Below are 9823 nucleotides of genomic sequence, written 5' to 3'. Positions count from 1 at the left end.
CAAACCTCCAAACATCTTCTTAACAACTGTGTGTGTTAGCTATTTACACCACCCAGGTACCCCACTCAGTTGTTGTTGTTGTTGTGAGTCATCCAGTCGGTTCTGGCTCATAGCCGCCCTGTATAGGGTTTTTGAGGCTGTAAATCTTTACAGAGACAGAAAGTCTCATCTTTCTCCCACAGAACATTTGGCAGATTCAATTTGTGACCTTGCAGTTAGCAGCCTAACTTGTAACCCACTACACTACCAGACACTCACTGGTTGTTGTTGCTAAGTGCTGTCAAGGCAGTTCCAACTGTAGGACTCTTAAAATGTTTGCTGCATAAATTATTCTTTATTATGATTCCACTTTGAAAGGCATGGACTAGAAGGCATGCTCAAGGAAACACTTCCATCAAATCTTTCCTTGAGCCTCACATGGTCGGTCATTGTCCTACCATTTAGGAAGCACATCGTGCCATCTAGCATTGTCCTAAGCACTTCATGTGCATTATCTAATTTAATCTTCACAATGTCACTATCCTTACATGTCATATGAGAAAACTGAGCTGCATGAGGATTATCTAAGGTTAAATGGAGCTCTGGTAGCGTAGTGGTTACGAATTGGGCTGCGAACCTTAAGGTCAGCAGTTGGAAACTACTAGCTATTCCACAGGAGAAAGATGAGGCTTTCTACTCCTGTAAAGATTTACAGCCTCCGAAACCCTGTACAGGGAGGGTCACTATGAGTCAGAACTGACTCCACGGCACATAGTCACCACCAAGACTATTATTAAATGGTGAAATGGCAGAGTTGGGATTCAAACTCAGATTAGTTTTAGAGCCTAATTTTTAAACACCAATGGTCAAATGGAGTGCGCTGGCTCTGTATGATAAACACTGGACTGCTAACCACAAGGCTAGTGGTTCGAGCCCACCAACCGCTCCTTGGAAAGTGGAGGCTTCCTGTTCCCACAAAGATTTACAGCTTTGGAAACCTTATACAGGGTTGCTATGAGTCAGAACTGACTCTACTACACTTAATAACGATGGTTAAATAAGGAAGATTGTAGAAGGATCAATGCATTTGAATTATGGTGTTGGAGAATACTTAAAGTACCATGGACTGCCAGAAGAACAAAGCAATCTGTCTTGGAGGTACAGCCTGAGTGCTCTTTAGAAGTCAGGATGGCAAGACTGTCTCTCATACTTCAAGAAGGACCAGTCTTCAGAGAAGGACATTATGCTTGGTAAAGTGAAGGGTCAGTGAAAAAGAGACAGATCCCCAATGAAGTGGGTTGACATAGTGGCCAGCAGCAATCGGCTCAAGAGTAGCAACATCTGTGAGGATGGTACAGGACATAAGGTCACTAGAAATTGGAACCGACTCGAGGGCACCTAAAACAATAAATGGTTAAAAGGACCAAGTCAGCTTGTCTTGGGTCCTCAGAATGAAGTTTGAGGCTGTCTGATTTATGTCTGAAAAAACTTTAGCTGGGAATACAATTTAGATAAAATCTATTGGGCATTTACACTTGTGTCTTTTTAACCAAACCTTTGCTGAACCTTACGCCATCTGCCTGGACCAGGCTATCAAAGCTCAAGAAATGTTCAGGCTTATAAATCTGCAGACGTAACTTCAATGTACCTTCCAAAATTCAAATACTGGGACATACTTTGGCTTTAAATGCTTAAAACAAATATATTAGAAAACTGTATGCCATAAATATTTATTCTGTGGTATAAATGAAAACTCACGCCAAAGCTAACTCATCATCATTAGACTTTTGTGTTTTCAGATGTTGGTCATGTACTTTTAGGGTCATGTACTTTCATTCAGTCATTGAAGCCAGGTCAAGTGGGTTGTTCAGGCACGTACCTGCAAGCCAATGGAATTTCCTTGTCCACATCAGTACTGCAGTGGGGCTGGGGCCTTCCAAATACATCCTTGGTATGTTAGGGTTAGTGATTTATGAATCAAAAAGAAGTATTTGCCACCTGATCCAAAGGGGGTGGAGACATGCTGTGAGGCCATAAACACACTAGTTCCTGTCACCAATGCAAACACACCAGGAATGGCTTAGTCTCCTTGTTTATGAAGGCATTTAAAGGGTGCAGTTCACACTCTCAGACACTTTGAGAACATATAAACAATTCTGTTACATCACTGGGCAGAAGACTCATTTCGAGTGGTAAAATAGGCGTAAGTAAGTAGAGACCATACCCTTTAACTGAGGGGCATCATATAGTATTTTATTGTTTTAATTTTGAATACTTTACTTTTTAGAGCAGTTCCGGGTTTGCAAAAAAGTTGTGTCAAAAGTCCAGAGTTTGCCTATAGCCCTTCCCCTTGCATCATAGGTTTTTTTGTTTTTTAATGTTTTATTGTGAATTATGTGATAGTTTACATGGGAGAAAATTAGTTTTACATTCATCCTATCGTATATTGTTTCATTGCCATGGTTACAATCCTCTCCATGCATCATCAACCAACCAAAGGGTATTCCCTGCAAACCTGCCTCCCCCACCACCCCTGGTCATCAGCATACAGTCCCTCTCCTTTTCTGGGTCTAAAGTACCCAGCTGCTCCTTCTCTGGTGTCACTGTTTCTCTGGTTAGGGTCCCGCTCTCCACTCTTCTCCCTTGATGGCCCCAGGGACCTCTGTTCCTAGAGTGCAAAGTTAATTACTCCCCTCTTTGCTACAAAACATCTACCTTTACATTTCTAACTTTCACATTCAGTCCTGATAACAATTATTCACTATTGTATCACAAGAGACCTATCCACATTTCCTTTCATCAGCTGCCTCTAGACAGATTGGATACTACTCAGTGGAGATTCTACCTTCCTCCATGCCCTCTGGATCTAGATTCCCTCTTGAAAGCTTGTAAGCCATTCCCTTCTCGTTTTTTGTAGCCCCCCCCCGGACACACACACTTTGGGTAGCCAATGTCCAAGTTGCCCATCCCTGTCTACTCTGTGTATAGAAGGGGTGGGAATGATCCTTGCTGTAAAGATTTGTTCCCTCTTTTGAGCTACTGAATCCATAATTGTAGGTCAAGTTCATCAAATTGTATCAGATTACTCTTTTTTTCTTCTTCTTTCTTCTTCTAGTTGGGCTCTGATCATCCAGTCATTGAAGCCGGGTCAAGTGGGTATTATCTGCAAGTGTGGGTGTTCTTATGCATATGCCCTCTCTTCTTATCAGCTGGATGCTTCACTCTCCACTCTAGTCCTCTGTGGCTATGTCACTGACTCTGGGCCCAAGAGTTCCCAGGTCTTGCCATACTGCTGACCAACCAGGTCTCCACCCGGGTTCACAGGAGTCTATTGAACATTGTAGGGCTTAGCACGCAGCTTCATTGCTCTTTTTCCCTCACTTCCCCTTATTGGTGATGAACGTGGTCACCAATCAGAGAGTATATTCCCATTGAGTCTTAGTCTTGGAAGGGGGTTTGCTTTGAGGGGACACGACCACTTGCCTTGATGTCTCCTGGGCCAGTAACTTGCTTGTTCTTGTAGTAATCAGTCGGTCTGCCCACATTTTTTTGTATTTTTCCTGTTGGTCTTTCTTTCAAGAAGTATCGTCTGTTATTCTAGCCGCTTCAGGCTTGGTCTGCCTGTCCTTTGAAGTGGAACTTTCTCACCTCTGAAGATTCTGGATGCTGTTCAGGATTCCACCTATGTTGTTGTTGTTGTTAGGTGCCATCGAGTCGGTACCGACTCATAGTGACCTTACGCACAGCAGAATGAAACACTGCCTGATCCTGGGCCAACCTCACTATTGTTGTCACGCTTGAGTCCGTAGATGTTGCCACTTGGTCAATCCATCTCGTTGGGGGTCTTGGTCTTTTTCTCTGACCCTCCACCTTACCAAACATGACATCCTTCTCCAGCAACTGGTCCCTCCTGACAATATGTCCAAAGTATGAGAGACGAAGTTTGGCCATCTTGGCCTCTAAGGAGCACTCTGGCTGCATTTCTTCCAAAATGGATCTATTGGTTCTTTTGGCAGCCCATGGCACTTTCAATATTCTTCTCCAACACCATAACTCAAAAGGCATCAATTCTACAGTCTTCCTTATTCACTGTCCAGCTTTCACATGCATTTGCGGTTACTGAAAATACCATGGCTTGGGGCAGGCGCACTGGGCACTTTGTAGCCCCATTTTAGGTATTCCAATCAGTTATAGGCAGAAGATGGACTTACAAGGTTTCTATGGTGATATTTCTGGCTCTTCCTTTCTCTCCTCCTCTAGTGTCTATTTTATAATGGTATGCGAGGGAAACTAAGATTCAAAAGACAGCCAAGCATCTTAACATTGTTCCCCCCCTTTTCTCCATTCCAACCATGTCTCAATTCCTGTATCCCAGAGCCCTGTTGATTCAAGGTTGTGCACACATCATTTGTCCCACTTAGCTTATGTAAACCTGCCTAATTGTTCTCCCATCTGCTTTGTTCTTCCATTCCCCTCCCACTTCTTGTATATTGCCCCCCTCTTCAGCACCCAAACTAGCCTGTGTCTATTCCCTGCCCTGTGCTCCACCTTCCACTTCTTCCCCTCACCCCATCCCCTATCCCCCTATAACCCAGCAACCAGCAAAGATTCCTGCCCCCCCTTTAGTATGGGTTCTTTTTCTTAGTCTTTTACAATAATGGTCCTATGCAGATTTTCTCCTTTTGTGACTGACTAATTTCACTCAACATAATGTCCTCAAGGTTCATCCAGGTTATGCGGTGGCTTGCTGCTTCCTTGTGATTCTTCAAGGTCGCATAATATTCCATTGTGTATATGTACCAGTTTGTTTATCCATTCTTCAGTTGATGGGCACTTTGGCTGTCTCCTTTTGCTATTGTAAATAGTGCTGCTATGAACATTGGTGTACATATATCTACACGTGTTATGGCTCATATTTCTTGTGGGTACATACCAAGTAGAGGAATTCCTGGATCATAAGGTATATCTATTAGCAACCTTCTGAGGAAGCGCCATATTGTTTTTCAGAGAGGTTGAACCATTTTGCAGTCTGCATCATAGGGTTTTAAAAGGGGTCTTTGCTGAGAGTTAAGATGCTCAAAAGCACATTTGCCTTGTAAGCACCAATGTATGCACTTTCTTTCATTAATTATTCTCAGGCACAGACTTTGCCATCAGCTCTGTGTTCAGTGCAGGACAGAACACATAGCCCTGGCCCTCAGAATGGTGTTTCCCAAATTGTAAGAGAACATAAATAGGTGGGTAACTGGCTAAATGTTGAGTCCGGTTCAGCAGGCAGGACCTGAGATTCTGTATTTCTGACAAGCTCTCCAGGGATGCTGATGCAGCTGGTACTTAAATATTGATGAGACAAGCAGTGTGAAAGCTCCTGGAGCCTTTGACAGATCTTTGAAGAATTCTTGAGCAGCACATGCCTCCAGTTTAATGGTAACTTGGTTACTGCTCAAGTGCTAACCAAAAAGACCATTAGCCGCTCAGAGGAAGAAAGACGTGGCAGCTTCTGTAACGATGTCAACCCTGGGAACACTCTGGAGCACTTTTGCTGTGTCCTGTATGGTCTCTATGATTCATCATCAATGGGGTTTACTGCTAAGTGTTCCTGGCCTACTAACACAGATGGTTTGCCACTATAAACTGTGGACAGCCACAGCTCCTCACCTGACTTGAATAGCTAGATCGAAGGTGTGCTCCTAGGAAGTCAAGGATAATCCTTGGTCACCAGAGTACCTGGTAAGAAAAGATCTCAGGTGGCACACTATGTCGTTGTTGTTAAGTGCCATTGAGTTGATTTCAATTCCTCCAACTGTGTATATGGTTTCTGAAGAGTGTGCTGATGGGTTTAAACCACCCACCTTAGAGTTAGCAGTCCAGTGCTTATCCTATAACATCACACTGGTACTTCAGGTGGTGTACTGAGACTGGACAAAATATTGTTTAACTAGCATACATGCCCATTGAACAGATTTCATTGTCTTTCTCATAGAGGTCTTGGGTTCTTTGAGATTTTTAAACCATGTGGCTACACTATATCCCATCACTTTATTTTGGGCAATTCATAAACATAATGGGTTTATGATGGTTTATGGAAATTCATTTAGAGAAAACTACTGTGGATATATTCATAGCTAATAATTAAAATGTGGCTCTGTAAGATAAGCCCTAAGAAATTCTGGTAGCATAGTGGTTACAAATCAGGCTTCTAACCTCAAGGTCAGCAGTTCAAAACTACCAGCAGTTCCACAGGAGAAAGATGAGGCTTTCTACTCCCGTAAAAATTTACATCCTCGGAAACCCTATGCAGGGTTGCTATGGGTTGGAATCGACTCCATGGCACTTAACAACAAGATAAGCACTGGACTACAAGGTCAGTTTGAATTGCAATGTTGGCAGTTCAAACTCACCAGCCGCTCTCCAGAAACCCTATAGAATTGTGATTCAATGTCACTTAACAACAACAAAACTTAAAATAGGCTTGAGGGGAAAAAAGAAAAAAGTAAACAAATGGAAATCCAGGATTGAGCCCATTATAACCTATGAGGATACCATGGGTATTCACACAGCACAGTGGGCAATTCCCAAGGTAAAACTTGGGTCCTAAATTCCCAAGGCAAAACTTGGGTCCTAAATAACAATGAAAAGAGCACTCCATATTCACCCCAAAACAGTTTTCCTTTAGAATAAGTTGCCTTCAGAATTTCTGATGAATAGTTATCAGATGGTTTTATGAATGGAGGTGTGAGCTACAGACACATCCAACTGGAATTTGGCTTTGTGATCATTGTCTGCCAAGGACATACAGCTACGCCTTGCTTATGCCCAGGACATGTTCTATGAAATAGGATGTTGCATGATTTGGACCCTGGGCATCCACCATATTAAAACCTTATGGAAGGAACTTCCTGCTGTCCTCTTTGTTGTTGGAGCTTCTGGTGGAGGCTGGAGGAGTGGGTGGCTGAGGTGGGAACACAGTGACAACGAAAAAGAGTTAGACAAAGTGGGGTGCCCAGGTCCAGCAGCCCTCGCCCGTCATTGCCCTTCTGCCTACAGACAAAGCATGAGAACCTGTGTCCAGACTCAAAATCCTCTGCCTCATCGGCCTGTATCCCCCCCGCCCCATGGTCCCGTGCTGCAAGAGTCGGGACTTGGAGTCTTTAAAACCAGTGGGGATAATTAAACGACAAAAGGTGGAATGCTTTCCATTAAAACAAAACTTTAGAGGACCATGGATTGCAGTTGGATGTTGTCCAAAGGAAAATCTTTAAGTGGTGCACATCTATATTAGAAGACAAAAACTCTTTATTAATAGTGACCTACCTCTGAGAGTCCTGCTGGGACGCTGTGGGTTAATTTGTTGGAATGCAAAGTCAATTTGAGCTGCATGGGTGGCAGTTCAAGCTGACCAGCCACTCCTCAGAAACCCTATACAGGGTCGCTATGGGTTGGAACCAACTCGATGGCACTTAACAACAACAACAACAACAAATCTCCGGTTTAAGGGACTCAAAGAATTAATAAAAACTAGAATCATTTCTTTTAATTGTTCCCACAAAGCAAGCAAGTAGAAAGCTATTGTTTTGACTTGAAGTGACAATGTATTTTAGCACATTTTTTTCTATGATTGACAACCAAACCAGTTGTTACTGAGTCAGCTGTGACTCACAGTCATTCCATGACATGTCAGAGAGCTGTGCTGTACCGTTCTCAGTGGCTGCTTTCCCCCAGAAGTGCATGGCCAGGCCTTCCCCCCGACGGTGTTTCTGGGCGGAGTCAAACCTCCTCCACCGTTCCACTTAGCAGCTCAGTGCATTGCAAAGTTTGTACCAGACAGGGCCCACACATTTCTGTACCAGAACAATTAACAGTATTGTAGTCCACTTTCCAAAGACCAGTCTGCGAATTCTGGAACTCGTAGGGGACATGGTTGTTGCACTCCAACTCCCAATAGGCATTTACATTTTGAACAATGGTATATTTTAGAGGACAGGAAACTGGGGAAAAGTCTCATAATAAAATGGCTCGATTAAATTTTCTTACTGAAAAAACAAAACAAAACAAAAACATCTTTTCACCATCTCATTTTGTTGCCTCGATGTAAAGAAAATAAAAATTCTTAGCACTGAACCAGTAAATATTATCATGATAAATGGAGAAAAGACTGCAGTTGCCAAGGACTTTATTCTTCTTGGATCAACTATCAACACTCTCGGAAGCAGCAGTCAAGAATTCAAATGACGTATTGCATTAGGCAAATCTGCTGCAGGAGATCTCTTTAAAGTGTTGAAGAGCAAAGATGTTAGTTTGAAGACTAAGGTGCACCTGACGCAAGCCATGGTATTTTTAATAGTCTCAGATGCATGTGAAAGTTGACAATGAATAAGGAAGACCATACAACAATTAATGCATTTGAGTTATGGTGTTGAAGAAGCGTAGTAAAAGCACCATGGACTGCCAGAAGAATCAACAAATCTGTGTTGGAAGAAGTACAACTAAAATACTCCTTAGGAGCCAAGAGAACCAGACTTTGTCTCTCATACTTTGGACATATTTTCAGGAGAAGGGCATCATGCTTGGTAAAGTGGAGGGTCAGCAACAAAGAGGGAGACCCCCAATGACCTGGATTGGTACAGTGGCAGCGGCAATGGGCTCAAACACAGCAACAACTGTGAGGTTGAGGCAGGACCAGGCAGTGTTTTGTTCTGTTGTGCATAAGGTCGCTATTAATCATAATTGACTCAATGGCACCTGACAACAATTTTGTTGCCAAGTTAATAAATGACAGCTCATCACAATCAGCTTTATAGGTTGATGAACCCTTATGTGAAGAATGTAGACTTCCTGAATGATTATTTATTTATTATTTTATTAGTGTTTGAGCTTCAAAAGAAAAATTACTACATTCATGTTGAGATCAACTCAGTAGGTCAACGTTTAGATTTTCTCACTTCCTCATTGCCACAAAAAACTTCAAAAGGAAAGCAAACTCAGGTTAACAATTAAGTAGCCTTATTTTAATCAGTAAATATGAACATTTACATATTAACCAAGGGGGCAGAATTAAATAAAACAGTGACTGATCAAGAATTCAAAAGGTAACATCATTGTGGAGATAAGGTGACAGAATCCTGGCCATAAACTTGCTTCCAGTTCATTAGAAGTAACACAAATCTACTCAGAAGAATTAGCATCATCTAACCCCCAAGACTATTTAAAAGCAAGAGCAGATGATTTTGCACATTCGAGGAAAGACACAGATATCTGCTAATTCAATGAATAAATAATTACATAGATGAATTGCTGATCATCATGGAAAGTGACTATTTGTATTCACCCTGTGTCAAATTTGTGTCCATGTATTGCTTCTCCCTAACCTCTCCATCCCTTGCTCTTCTCAGCACCCCAGGAATTCACATTTTCTAGGCAGAAGACCAGAGGCCAGAAGAGGTGAAGCCAGGGTCTTTCTCCATATCTCACTTGCCTTTATAGCAATGACTTCATCAGAAAGGGCAGAGATTTTGTTCCCGTCCTGGCTGTTTTCCCCACTCCCTCCATGGTCCTATCTCTCACTGGAAAACCTCGCTTAGCTTTTCTTTGATCATCTCTGCCACTCAATTCCTTGTACTACATTTCCTGTTCAAACACCTAGACTGGTTTCTGTTTCCTTGACTTGGTCCTGACTGATACATATTAGAATCATTCAATGTTTTTAAAATTTAACTTAGGGTATTTCTCCCCCAAAGTCTATGATATAAAGGTTCATTCAAGCCATACTCAATACCCATGTCCTGCCATGTAAGTGAATGAATATCCCCTTGGCTGTCTCATTGCCGGGTACCAATGTGAACCT

Source organism: Chrysochloris asiatica, unplaced genomic scaffold, assembly GCF_000296735.1.
Source record: "Chrysochloris asiatica unplaced genomic scaffold, ChrAsi1.0 scaffold00003, whole genome shotgun sequence".
Taxonomy (NCBI): domain Eukaryota; kingdom Metazoa; phylum Chordata; class Mammalia; order Afrosoricida; family Chrysochloridae; genus Chrysochloris; species Chrysochloris asiatica.
This window is presented reverse-complemented; position numbering follows the sequence as displayed.